Source organism: Ranitomeya imitator, chromosome 10, assembly GCF_032444005.1.
Source record: "Ranitomeya imitator isolate aRanImi1 chromosome 10, aRanImi1.pri, whole genome shotgun sequence".
Taxonomy (NCBI): domain Eukaryota; kingdom Metazoa; phylum Chordata; class Amphibia; order Anura; family Dendrobatidae; genus Ranitomeya; species Ranitomeya imitator.
In genome coordinates, this window is record NC_091291.1 from 76,441,049 (window position 1) to 76,455,517 (window position 14,469).

Here is a 14,469-nt window from a genome sequence, read left to right on the forward strand (position 1 = left end):
GACCCTCTGAAAAGACTTTTCACAATTTAAAAAAAAAAATAAACAAAGAAATAACATTCTTTTTTGCTGCAGTGCATTTCACACTTCCAGGCTGATCTACAGTCCAAATGTCACAATGCCAAGTTAATTCCAAATGTGTAAACCTGCTAAATCTGCAGGGGGTTGAATACTACTTGTAGGCACTGTATGTGGTGGTCCAGGGCAGTGTTGGAGCAGTCAGCAGCCACTTGTGAGTGATGGTATGAGGGGAGATATGTGGTGGTCCAGGGCAGTGCCGGAGCAGTCAGCAGCCACTAGTGATGGATGGTATGAGGGCAGATATGTGGTGGTCCAGGGCAGTGCCGGAGCAGTCAGCAGCCACTAGTGATGGATGGTATGAGGGCAGATATGTGGTGGTCCTGGGCAGTGTCGGAGCAGTCAGCAGCCACTAGTGATGGATGGTATGAGGGGAGATATGTGGTGGTCCAGGGCAGTGCCGGAGCAGTCAGCAGCCACTAGTGATGGATGGTATGAGGGGAGATATGTGGTGGTCCTGGGCAGTGTCGGAGCAGTCAGCAGCCACTAGTGATGGATGGTATGAGGAGAGATATGTGGTGGTCCAGGGCAGTGCCGGAGCAGTTACCGGCCACTAGTGATGGATGGTATGAGGGGAGATATGTGGTGGTTCAGGGCAGTGCCAGAGCAGTCAGCAGCCACTTGTGAGTGATGGTATGAGGGGAGATATGTGGTGGTCCAGGGCAGTGCCGGAGCAGTCAGCAGCCACTAGTGATGGATGGTATGAGGGGAGATATGTGGTGGTCCAGGGCAGTGCCGGAGCAGTTACCGGCCACTAGTGATGGATGGTATGAGGGGAGATATGTGGTGGTTCAGGGCAGTGTTGGAGCAGTCAGCAGCCACTAGTGATTGATGGTATGAGGGGAGATATGTGGTGGTCCTGGGCAGTGTCGGAGTAGTCAGCAGCCACCAGTGATTGATGGTATGAGGGGAGATATGTGGTGGTCCTGGGCAGTGTCGGAGCAGTCAGCAGCCACTAGTGATGGATGGTATGAGGGGAGATATGTGGTGGTCCTGGGCAGTGTCGGAGCAGTCAGCAGCCACTAGTGATGGATGGTATGAGGGGAGATATGTGGTGGTCCTGGGCAGTGTCGGAGCAGTCAGCAGCCACCAGTGATTGATGGTATGAGGGGAGATATGTGGTGGTCCTGGGCAGTGTCGGAGCAGTCAGCAGCCACTAGTGATGGATGGTATGAGGGGAGATATGTGGTGGTCCTGGGCAGTGTCGGAGCAGTCAGCAGCCACCAGTGATTGATGGTATGAGGGGAGATATGTGGTGGTACTGGGCAGTGTCTGAGCAGTCAGCAGCCACCAGTGATTGATGGTATGAGGGGAGATATGTGGTGGTACTGGGCAGTGTCGGAGCAGTCAGCAGCCACTAGTGATGGATGGTATGAGGGGAGATATGTGGTGGTCCGGGGCAGTGCCGGAGCAGTAAGCAGCCACTTGTGAGTGATGGTATGAGGGGAGATATGTGGTGGTACTGGGCAGTGTCTGAGCAGTCAGCAGCCACCAGTGATTGATGGTATGAGGGGAGATATGTGGTGGTCCGGGGCAGTGCCGGAGCAGTAAGCAGCCACTTGTGAGTGATGGTTTGAGGGGAGATATGTGGTGGTCTAGGGCAGTGTCTGAGATTCAGGACGGTCTGAGTCCTGGAAGTCATTGGTTGGGACTTGGATAACCCTAGTGATCTGATGCGCTCAGCCTGGCAATGGTAGTGATACGCTGCAGTATAATGTAGTGCAGAGCTGTTCAGGTCTCGCTGAGTGGAGCCTCGTGTCCTCTCAAACCAGCGAAACCTGCAGGAAATAAACTGCTTATTTTTAGAGCTTTGGCTGAAACTGAAGACGGAAGATGATAACGTTTAGTGGCGATCTTCTCCTTCCCTGCGATAGCGGGTTTTCTTACAGAGACTTAGTGTAGTCAGAGGAGATGGAGACCGTCTCTTACTGCTTGTGTAACCATGAGCACATATGGTGTTTGCATTGTGACTGTTCTTTTTGCCCCGGGGTGCAGGTAATGGGCTTTTTGTTGCATTCACACTTTTGTGTTAAAAAATTAAATTCCTAAAAAAAAAAAAAAAATTAAATTCCTGTAGCCTGTGTGAGAGAAGTGATAGATAGTAGAAGCCGAGGTGCAGACACTTTTTATGGACCTGCTGAGTCGTGTGGTTCATCCAGATGTTCTGATCCAACGTGTGCTTGATCGTCCACACGCCGGCTGGTATTAATCTTATGGCTATGGACGCATGGAACTTGCAGATACATAGAGAATAAATAGAGGCGCTGTCATGGGGCAAAGAAAGTGAATCCTAGATGTGTTTTTCTGATTTGTTAATTTATAATTTCTGCAGTAATTGGGTGACATTATCTCCTATAGATTGTATGTGGCAGTGTTGGGCCAGAGTGCCCTCGGTCTGCGCAGGTCATGGACCCCGGGAATGTAACCGAGGCCCAGTGTACGTCAGTAGAGCCGTCTGGACAAGGTCTCACCACATAATGTCCTGGACAACAAGCAAAGCATTGTTAGAGAATAACCGTTTCATAAATCAATAATGTACATGAAGATATGTAACTTTGTAATATCTCTTATCACAGAAATGTGCTTCTTTCTCCACCAGGTCACATCTTTTGCTTTCAATTCAAGGGTAAAATCTGTATCCAGTGAAGATAGATGTACCCATTACTGAGATAGGAGATGGCAGTTAGTGCTTATAAGACTCTATGGGGAAGAGAGGAGCCAGAGGGCAACACTTCGGCTATGTTCACACGTTGCGTTTTTGCTGTGTTGTTTTTTTTTTGTATGCAAACTTTAAGCTGCATTTTACAGTACCACCTAAAAGGCTCTGAGATTTCAGAAATCTGATGAACACACATTGGTTTTATTTTAAAAGTGACACGCTGCAGTCTTCCAAATCATTCAGCGTTTTTTCTGCTTATTTGCAGCATTTTTTTTAACTCATGGGTAAGTTCAAAAACAGCAAAAAAAAAACGCAGCCATCAGTTTTTGCTGCGTTTTTGCAAAGTATTTTTCAGATTTTGTTCGGATGGTCCACTGTTTGTCATGCAGAATATTGATGTTCCACAGCAATCTGTTTGGAGACAGCTGCTGCAGATGCTCCCTGGAGCTGTGAGGGCGAACTGTAGGCCTCTAGATAATAGATATAAAAAACCAGCTGCAATGGGGTCTTCACCCTAATATAACCAAAACACATACAAGTAAGATACTCGCCTTACAAAGTTGTGACACAACCACTGAACACCATGTGCTGCAGCCTCCATAGAAAGATCAGACGAGAGATTGCTAGGGAAATGGAAGAGTGACCTCCATACTTGGATATAGTCTGACGGTTTATTGTCACCGCGTTCAGAGTCACACCGACTCCTTCCTCAGGACAGCTGTGTATCCCACCAGAGATGGCGCCACCAGTTATAATTTGTGCCAGTATTCCAGACTTGGATGCCCGCTCCTGGCTGGAGGGCCGTATCTGGCGCAGACCACTCTAGTTGTAAGTTGGCTCTTAATAAATTTGGCGCATTTTACTCCAGTGCCCATGTCGTGACGATCAGCAGACAAAATAAGGAATCGGGACCGTAATGATCATTGCGCAATGTTTTACTGAAAAACAGAAACTCTTCAAAGTCAGATGTGGAAAGATAGCGCTGCTGACACACGGTCTATTCTGCCTCCTCAGTGTGGCTGCAGCTCCGGTCTCCAGCTGTTCTGTGAGGTGCACGTCTGTCAGTCATGTGCAGCTGTCACTGTGAGGTGGCTTCGGCCTGTGACGGCCTCTGTAGTAACGGAAACCTCCGACAGCTTCCACTGGAGACAGTGACTGAGCCCGAGCCTGTGACCCACGGAGCTCCATCTCCAGGCATCTCAGTGTGATGTTGGGAGCTGGCGAGAAACTTTCAGGGGGACTCTATCTGGAGAGAGAATGAGACCGTCAAAAAAAGTGCACACAAGTGGTCCGATGATCTGGAGGCTATCACATGTAGGCGAACACCGGTAGATCACAACTCAAAAATGTCCGCTTCTGCTTGGAAGTAAAATGCTGAAGGTGCCATGTGTCTGTTCTGGACGTCCACGTCTGGATATAGATGTTTGTGCAGATGGCGCCCGACAGGTTCTGTAAGGTCCTAGCAGGTAATGCCGAAAAAGACCTGAACCACCATTGGATGCAGCTCTATAGACACCCTAAGATTTCTGTTACTTTGTTTGTACGGCAAATAATTTAAGGATTCTGAGCATAGAAGAACATTAAACCTGTCGTTACATTGAAAGCTAAGACCACAGGATGAATCCCCCAAAGTGCGGGAGAGAATCCTATAGGGGTTTTATATAACGCTATAAAGAGGTCAAACCAAAATTAGGTTATTTTTAAACTTGAGGTATTTTATCAAACAGATTTAATTGTTTTATTTGGTCGCTTATGAATGAAACGTTATAACCCACCTATGCAGAATGCTTCTTCAGAAGAGAAAATCTGCTGTTTTCTGTTTTATGGATCTGTTCAATCTGCGGAATCCAAGATTTTTCAAAATCTGCTGTGAAACACTCAATTTCATATACTTATTCTGCAGTTCTATCTAGCTGGGCCGGATATTGGAGGAGGAACTATAGCTGGGCCAGATAATCGGAGGGGGGGGGGACTATAGCTGGGCCGGATATTGGAGGGGGGCCATAGCTGGGCCGGATAATTGGAGGGGGGACTATAGCTGGGCCGGATAATTGGAGGGGGGCATAGTTGGGCCGGATAATTGGAGGGGGGCATAGCTGGGCCGGATAATTGGAGGGGGGCATAGCTGGGCCAGGTAATTGGAGGGGGGCATAGCTGGGCCGGATAATTGGAGGGGAGCATAGCTGGGCCGGATAATTGGAGGGGGGCATAGCTGGGCCGGATAATTGGAGGGGGGCATAGCTGGGCCGGATAATTGGAGGGGGGCATAGCTGGGCCGGATAATTGGAGGGGGGCATAGCTGGGCCGGATAATTGGAGGGGGGCATAGCTGGGCCGGATAATTGGAGGGGGGCATAGCTGGGCTGGATAATTGGAGGGGGCATAGCTGGGCCGGATAATTGGAGGGGGGCATAGCTGGGCTGGATAATTGGAGGGGGCATAGCTGGGCCGGATAATTGGAGGGGGGCATAGCTGGATAGAGCAGCTTAAAAATTAGATTTGATTTTTTTTCAAGCAGATTTTCTCCCAGGTCTTAATATGCAAATTTCCTCTTCAGAGCGGAAGAGGACTTGAACACTATAGTACCACCTATTGGTAGCAGCAATCCTACAAGTCACTGTCGACCCTTCAACGAGCCTTGCAATATGACTTGGGACAAAAGCCAAATCAGAATCTCAATTTGCAGACACCATGTGTTTCGGGGTACTGCCCCGCGTCAGTGCAGAGTAGGAGATCTGATTTGGTTCTGGACTGAGGTCTATGGAGTAATGTTTCTCCTTGTGAAGAGTGACATACCGGCTCTGGCATGCCAAGGTATGGAGCCTTATTCGCCGTACAATGCTCCTCTGATAAATTTAATATGGAAATTGCCTCTTCAGAGAGGAACAGAACTTGATCTCTTTAGCGCCAGCTTTTGGAAGCAGCGATCCTCCAAGTCACTCTCGACCCTTTAGCAAGTCTTGCAATATCACTTTACCTTACTTTAAAAAATATAGCTTTCGAAACCCAGAGATCTTTCCACATCATGGTTTCACTAGGAAAAGCAAAAATGTGTCAGGCCTGGACAAATCCCAGATGCAAAATAGGACTAAAAAATGTCAGCTGAATTTCAACTATTTGTGGTGTTTTCTATTGATATCCAGGCAACAGGAATGTCTACAGGTATGGTTCCTTACAAAAAAAAAATATTGGCTCTTGACATGATCTGCTTGACCATTTAATGGAAATCTATCATCTGAAAATTATCCATTATTTCAATCAAATTTGTGTTGTTTGTATTTTATTTTTTACTTTTTTCGAATAAAGAAATCCAAAATAAAACAAAATGGTGATAATTTTTAGACTTGTACTTGCTGTCCTTTCAGGAAGGGTTTACAGGCATTGTCTTACACTGGTCAACGCAATTTTTCTGGTAATAGGTTTTAAAACATTTTAAGCCAATTTTGGCTGCTGATTACGAATATGATCTCCGTTTTTGGCTATCACATCAGGATTTCGAGATATTTTCAATTTTTCATGAAAATTACTCCTATCTAATGTTTTATGATAAAAACACATGATTTTCAATACTACATTGTATATTTTTAATCAAGGAATAGCAAAGATTACAAAGTCTATGTACAGCAAATCAAATATACTTACAGAATTAAACTACAAAATATAAAAACACATATATATATGGCACACAGATGAATGACTATTTGCAGTTATTTGAACTTTCTTCTCTTGGCTGATCTGTGATGTACGGCTTCAGGGTTGTCTCTCACAAGCTCCAGCAATAGTCAGCCATCATACGTGAGTCCACCGGCCTTGATACCGTTCTTCCATTGTTTTAATGTCCTGATGAAAACGCTCCCCTTGTTCCTCGCTCACATCCCCAAGGTTCTCTGGAGAAAAGTCCAAATGGCTGTGTAAATAGTGAATCTTGATCCTCATTCTACATCCAAGATTTCGCAGACTCATTAGTCGCTCTTCCATAATCTCTTCATAGTTGTCTGCTTTCTTATTCCCTAGAAAATTCTGCACCACATTACTAAATGCATTCCAAGCTCTTTCTTCTGTCTCATTCATTGATGTGATAAAATTTGGGTCTCTCATAAGTTTTCTTATTTGAGGTCCATCAAATATTCCAGCCTTTTTCTTCTCTTCACTAAGACCAGGAAAAGTTGAACATATATAGTTAAAGCATTCTCCACTGTGATTGAGAGCTCTGATGAACTGCTTCATCAATCCAAGTTTTATGTATAAGGGAGGAAAGACAATGTCCTTCCTATCCACTAGAGGATCATGGATGACATTCTTATCACCAGATGCCAAACTCTGTCTCTGAGGCCATTCAGTTTTCACCCAATGCTCTGCTGTAGCTCTACTGTCCCAGTAGCACAGAAAACAAGGGTGTTATCATAACAAATGGGAATTATGCATGTTCAAAGAAAACAAAGATATTCTCACATTTATTGGGAGACTAAAGGAAAACTAAATTTACCTTAGTGAACCGTATAAACCGGTGATGTGATAGAGAAATTATAAGATCAGATTAGAATTCAGCACCCTCAAATTAGTCTAAAACTGTTCTTAACCCCTTCCCGACCTTTGACGCCACGTAGGCGTCATGAAAGTCGGTGCCAATCCGACCCATGACGCCTATGTGGCGTCATGGAAAGATCGCGTCCCTGCAGATCCGGTGAAAGGGTTAACTCCCATTTCACCCGATCTGCAGGGACAGGGGGAGTGGTAGTTTAGCCCAGGGGGGGTGGCTTCACCCCCTCGTGGCTACGATCGCTCTGATTGGCTGTTGAAAGTGAAACTGCCAATCAGAGCAATTTGTAATATTTCACCTATTATAACGGGTGAAATATTACAATCCAGCCATGGCCGATGCTGCAATATCATCGGCCATGGCTGGAAATACTAATGTGCCCCCATCCCACTCCTCCGATCGCCCCCCCAGCCCCCCGATCTGGCCGGTACACTGCTCCGGCTCCCCTCCATCCAGTGCTCCGCTCCCCCCCGTGCTCTTGTCCGCTCCCCCAGTGCTCCAATCACTCCCCCATGCTCCAATCACCCCCTCTGCATTCCGATCCACCCCCCCGTGCTCCGTTCCACCCCCCCGTGCTCCGTTCCAGCCCCCCGTGCTCCGTTCCACGCCCCCCGTGCTCCGTTCCACGCCTGCCGTGCTCCGATTCCCCCCCCCGTGCTCCGATCCCCCCCCCCCCGTGGTCCCCCCCCACCCCATCATACTTACCGATCCTGCCGGGGTCCCGTCCGTCTTCTCCCTGGGCGCCGCCATCTTCCAAAATGGCGGGCGCATGCGCAGTGCGCCCGCCGAATCTGCCGGCCGGCAGATTCGTTCCAAAGTGCATTTTGATCACTGAGAGAGATTATATCTCAGTGATCAAAATAAAAAAAAATAATAAATGACCCCCCCCCTTTGTCACCCCCATAGGTAGGGACAATAAAAAAATAAAGAAATTTTTTTTTTCCACTAATGTTAGAATAGGGTTAGGGTTAGGGGTAGGGTTAGGGCTAGGGGTAGGGTTAGGGGTATGGGTAGGGTTAGGGGTAGGGTTAGGGTTAGGGCTAGGGTTAGGGTTAGGGGTAGGGTTAGGGTTAGGGTTTCGGTATGTGCACACGTATTCTGGTCCTCTGCGGATTTTTCCACTGCGGATTTGATAAATCCGCAGTGCTAAACCGCTGCGGATTTACCGCGTTTTTTTCTGCGCATTTCACTGCGGTTTTACAATTGCGATTTTCTATTTGAGCAGTTGTAAAACCGCTGCGGAATCCGCACAAAGAAGTGACATGCTGCGGAATGTAAACCGCTGCGTTTCCGTGCAGTTTTTCCGCAGCATGTGTACAGCGATTTTTGTTTCCCGTAGGTTTACATTGAACTGTAAACTCATGGGAAACTGCTGCGGATCTGCAGCGTTTTCCGCAGTGTGTGCACATGCCTTTAGAATTAGGCTATGTGCACACGGTGCGGATTTGGCTGCGGATTCGCAGCAGTATTCCATCAGGTTTACAGTACCATGTAAACATATGAAAAACCAAATCCGCTGTGCCCATGGTGCAGAAAATACCACGCGGAAACGCTGCGTTGTATTTTCCGCAGCATGTCAATTCTTTGTGCGGATTCCGCGGCGTTTTACACCTGTTCCTCAATAGGAATCCGCAGGTGAAATCCGCACAAAAAACACTGGAAATCCGCGGAAAATCCGCAGGTAAAACGCAGTGCCTTTTACCCGCGGATTTTTCAAAAATGGTGCGGAAATATCTCACACGAATCCGCAACGTGGGCACATAGCCTTAGGGTTAGGGTTGGAATTAGGGTTGTGGTTAGAGTTGTGATTAGGGTTATGGCTACAGTTGGGATTAGGGTTAGGGGTGTGTTGGGGTTAGGGTTGGAGGTAGAATTGAGGGGTTACCACTGTTTAGGCACATCAGGGGTCTCCAAACGCAACATGGCGCCACCATTGATTCCAGCCAATCTCGTATTCAAAAAGTCAAATGGTGCTCCCTCACTCCCGAGCCCCGACGTGTGCCCAAACAGTGGTTTACCCCCACATATGGGGTATCAGTGTACTCAGGATAAACTGCGCAACAATTACTGGGGTCCAATTTCTCCTGTTACCCTTGTGAATCTAAAAAAATGCTTGCTAAAACATCATTTTTGAGGAAAGAAAAATGATTTTTTATTTTCACGGCTCTGCGTTGTAAACGTCTGTGAAGCACTTGGGGGTTCAAAGTGCTCACCACATATCTAGATAAGTTCCTTGGGGGGTCTAGTTTCTAAAATGTGGTCACTTGTGGGGGGTTTCTACTGTTTAGGCACACCAGGGGCTCTGCAAACGCAACGTGACACCCGCAGACCATTCCATCAAAGTCTGCATTTCAAAAGTCACTACTTCCCTTCTGAGCCCCGACGTGTGCCCAAACAGTGGTTTACCCCCACACATGGGGTATCAGCGTACTCAGGAGAAACTGGAGAACAACGATTGGGGTCCAATTTCTCCTGTTACCCTTGGGAAAATAAAAAATTCTGGGCTAAATAATTATTTTTGAGGAAAGAAAACGTATTTATTATTTTCACGGCTCTGCATTATAAACTTCTATGAAGCACTTGGGGGTTCAAAGTGCTCACCACACATCTAGATAAGTTCCTTTCGGGGTCTAGTTTCCAAAATGGGGTCACTTGTGGGGGGTTTCTACTGTTTAGGCACATCAGGGGCTCTGCAAACGCAACGTGACGCCCGCAGAGCATTCCATCAAAGTCTGCATTTCAAAACGTCACTACTTCACTTCCGAGCCCCGGCATGTGCCCAAACAGTGATTTACCCCCACATATGGGGTATCAGCGTACTCAGGAGAAACTGGACAACAACTTTTGGGGTCAAATTTCTCCTGTTACCCTTGGGAAAATAAAAAATTGCAGGCTAAAAGATCATTTTTGAGAAAATAATTTTTTTATTTTATTTTCATGGCTCTGCGTTATAAACTTCTGTGAAGCACTTGGGGGTTCAAAGTCCTCACCACACATCTAGATTAGTTCCTTTGGGGGTCTAGTTTCCAAAATGGGGTCATTTCTGGGGGATCTCCAATGTTTAGGCACACAGGGGCTCTCCAAACGTGACATGGTGTCCGCTAATGATTGGAGCTCATTTTCCATTTAAAAAGCCAAATGGCGTGCCATCCCTTCCGAGCCCTGCCGTGCGCCCAAACAGTGGTTTACCCCCACATATGGGGTATCAGCGTACTCAGGACAAACTGGACAACAATATTTGGGGTCCAATTTCTCCTATTATCCATGGCAAAATAGGAAATTCCAGGCTAAAAAATCATTTTTGAGGAAAGAAAAATTATTTTTTATTTTCATGGCTCTGCGTTATAAACTTCTGTGAAGCACCTGGGGGTTTAAAGTGCTCAATATGCATCTAGATAAGTTCCTTGGGGGGTCTAGTTTCCAAAATGGGGTCACTTGTGGGGGAGCTCCAATGTTTAGGCACACAGGGGCTCTCCAAACGCGACATGGTGTCCGCTAACAATTGGAGCTAATTTTCCATTCAAAAAGTCAAATGGCGCGCCTTCCCTTCCGAGCCCTGCCGAGTGCCCAAACAGTGGTTTACCCCCACATATGAGGTATCGGCGTACTCGGGAGAAATTGCCCAACAAATTTTATGATCCATTTTATCCTACTGCCCATGTGAAAATGAAAAAATTGAGGCGAAAAGAATTTTTTTGTGAAAAAAAAGTACTTTTTCATTTTTACAGATCAATTTGTGAAGCACCTGAGGGTTTAAAGTGCTCACTAGGCATCTAAATAAGTTCCTTGGGGGGTCTAGTTTCCAAAATGGGGTCACTTGTGGGGGAGCGCCAATGTTTAGGCACACAGGAGCTATCCAAACGCGACATGGTGTCCGCTAACGATGGAAATAATTTTTCATTCAAAAAGTCAAATGGCGCTCCTTCCCTTCCGAGCCTTACCATGTGCCCAAACAGTGGTTTACCCCCACATGTGAGGTATTGGTGTACTCAGGAGAAATTGCCCAACACATTTTAGGATCCATTTTATCCTGTTGCCCATGTGAAAATGAAAAAATTGAGGCTAAAAGAATTTTTTTGTGAAAAAAAAGTGCTTTTTCATTTTTACGGATCAATTTGTGAAGCACCTGGGGGTTCAAAGTGCTCACTATGCATCTAGATAAGTTCCTTGGGGCGTCTAGTTTCCAAAATGGGGTCACTTGTGGGGGAGCTCCAATTTTTAGGCACACGGGTGCTCTCCAAACTTGACATGGTGTCCGCTAAAGAGTGGAGCCAATTTTTGATTCAAAAAGTCAAATGGCGCTCCTTCCCTTCCAAGCCCTGCCGTGCGCCCAAACAGTGGTTTACCCCCACATTTGAGGTATCAGCGTACTCAGGACAAATTGGACAACAACTTTCGTGGTTCAGTTTCTCCTTTTACCATTGGGAAAATAAAAAAATTGTTGCTAAAAGATAATTTTTGTGACTAAAAAGTTAAATGTTCATTTTTTCCTTCCATGTTGCTTCTGCTGCTGTGAAGCACCTGAAGGGTTAATAAACTTCTTGAATGTGGTTTTGAGTACCTTGAGGGGTGCAGTTTTTAGAATGGTGTCACTTTTGGGTATTTTCAGCCATATAGACCCCTCAAACTGACTTCAAATGTGAGGTGGTCCCTAAAAAAAATGGTTTTGTAAATTTCGTTGTAAAAATGACAAATCGCTGGTCAAATTTTAACCCTTATAACTTCCTGACAAAAAAAAATTTTGTTTCCAAAATTGTGCTGATGTAAAGTAGACATGTGGGAAATGTTATTTATTAACTATTTTGTGTCACATATCTCTCTGGTTTAACAGAATAAAAATTCAAAATGTGAAAATTGCGAAATTTTCAAAATTTTCGCCAAATTTCCGTTTTTATCACAAATAAACGCAGAATTTATTGACCTAAATTTACCACTAACATGAAGCCCAATATGTCACGAAAAAACAATCTCAGAACCGCTAGGATCCGTTGAAGCGTTCCTGAGTTATTACCTCATAAAGGGACACTGGTCAGAATTGCAAAAAATGGCAAGGTCTTTAAGGTCAAAATAGGCTGGGTCATGAAGGGGTTAAAGTCCATGCCAGAATATTTTTTTTTTTGTAGACCAGTGTTATCAGCTGAGGCCTCCCCTCCCTTCACAATGACCTATAAACACACTCATTAGATATGATTGGGATCCGATTGTGTACATGTATTGTTTCCTGAATCTGTATATGTGTTGTTTCCTGATTCGTCAGGAAGTATGAGTCTAAAAAACGCAGTTTGCACACTGGCCACAGACGTGAGATATCTTTATTTTTAAAACACGTAAAAGTGTTTTAAAAAAAAAAAATTGACGTTTAACACAAAAACCATCATTTAAACACATACTTTTCTGACGATTGCTTCCCTGTAAAGGGCTTGTCCAAGAGGAACAGATCAGTTCGCGTGAATGGTAGATGAATGGCAATACTCAGCGGCGGTCACTACACAATGTACAGGTGTGGTGCCCACCGCTTATGTACACGCGATGCTGGAGTAATTTCTGCTGATCTTCAGGGTGCCATGTGTCGATCTCCCACCGATGTCCTGTACATGACCATGGTTGGTCCCAAACATTTGAAGCAGCTTCAATAAGATTTGTGATCTGAAGGGGCTTAGTGTCCTATAAATATGGACATAGGCTGAACTGAAGAAAGCCGTTGGTTAAGTCTATGGTTAAATCATACAAGATGCATCTGAAATCCCTGATTTCCGTGGCATATAAATCTACCATGCCTGACCCCTCTATCGGACAGGCACCAGAGACTCGAGATGGTGGTCCGGATCTGCTGAAAAATGTAATGTGTAGTTACTATGGCTCCATCCTAGCGGCGGCTCATCTCTCTATGAAAAAAAGCATCTCACCGCGCCCGATGCTTATTTTTTCTCATCGCTATGTTGGAGTGAGGGGCCCCCCAGAGAGTCGGGAGGCCTCTGTTATCTGCTTTGCCCCTAGGCAGTGTGAGGAGCGATATGACGGTGTGCGATAGATGGATGAATGAGGTGTTAGACGCGCCGTCATATTGTGGCTTCTGGAACGGTTCTTTTTCTAGGTATTTCGCCACCATAAATTATGTAGTGTTACATTGTCATTTTTTTTCCCTGCAGTCTATCAAAAACCTGTTGCTGCCTGTAAAGCAGAACACCTGCTCTTCTACGAACAGCACTCCTGTTCTTCTCCGCAGCTCTCACTTTAATTGGGGCGGCTGGCAGTCGGTGTGGGGGGTTCAGTTCCAGCCTCCGCTCTCTATACTCAGAACCCCCCTGTCTATCGGTACCATGCAGACATGCATACACCCCCTCTCTATCGGTACCATGCAGACATGCATACACCCCCTCTTTATCGGTACCGTGCAGACGTGCATAGACCCCCCCCCCCTCTCGGTACTATGCAGACGTGCATAGACCCCTTCTCTATTGGTACTATGCAGACGTGCATAGACCCCTTCTCTCGGTACCATGCAGACGTGCATACACACCCCTCTCTATCGCTACCATGCAGACGTGCATAGACCCCCCCCCCCCCTCTCGGTACCATGCAGACGTGCATAGACCCCTTCTCTATCGGTACCATGCAGACGAGCATAGACCCCCCCCCCCTCTCGGTGCCATGCAGACGTGCATAGACCCCTTCTCTATCGGTACCATGCAGACGAGCATAGACCCCCCCCCCTCTCGGTGCCATGCAGACGTGCATAGACCCCTTCTCTATCGGTACCATGCAGACGTGCATAGACCCCTTCTCTATCGGTACCATGCAGACGTGCATAGACCCCCCCCCCCCCCCTTCTCTATCGGTACCATGCAGACGTGCATACACCCCCCTCTCTGTCGGTACCATGCAGACATGCGTAGACCCTCTCTATCGGTACCATGCAGACGTGCATAGACCCCCTCTGATCCCATTTGGAGAGTATGTCTCCATGGAAAGTGAAGCTTCTGGTGTGATCAGTGATCATTGCTGTACTGGGTTTCTTCTGTCTTCTCTCTGGCTTCCTATGCAGTCGGCCCCGGGGAAAGTACCTTATGATCGCCACTGGAGCCTGGGACTCTGGTGTTCTCTGTACAGCGCTACAGAATGTTAGGCCTATATCATGAATGGCAAAAAAAATCATTAGTGATGAGTCTAATCAACGTATTATTTCCTCTTTTGTA

General features: G+C 46.3%; 1 protein-coding gene across 1 annotated transcript in view; it reads left to right on the forward strand.

Moving 5' to 3' along the window:
- CBL (Cbl proto-oncogene) overlaps window positions 1–14,469 on the forward strand; it is a 103,442-nt gene that overhangs the window by 39,982 nt on the left and 48,991 nt on the right. The gene's annotated exons all lie outside the window — the stretch shown is intronic.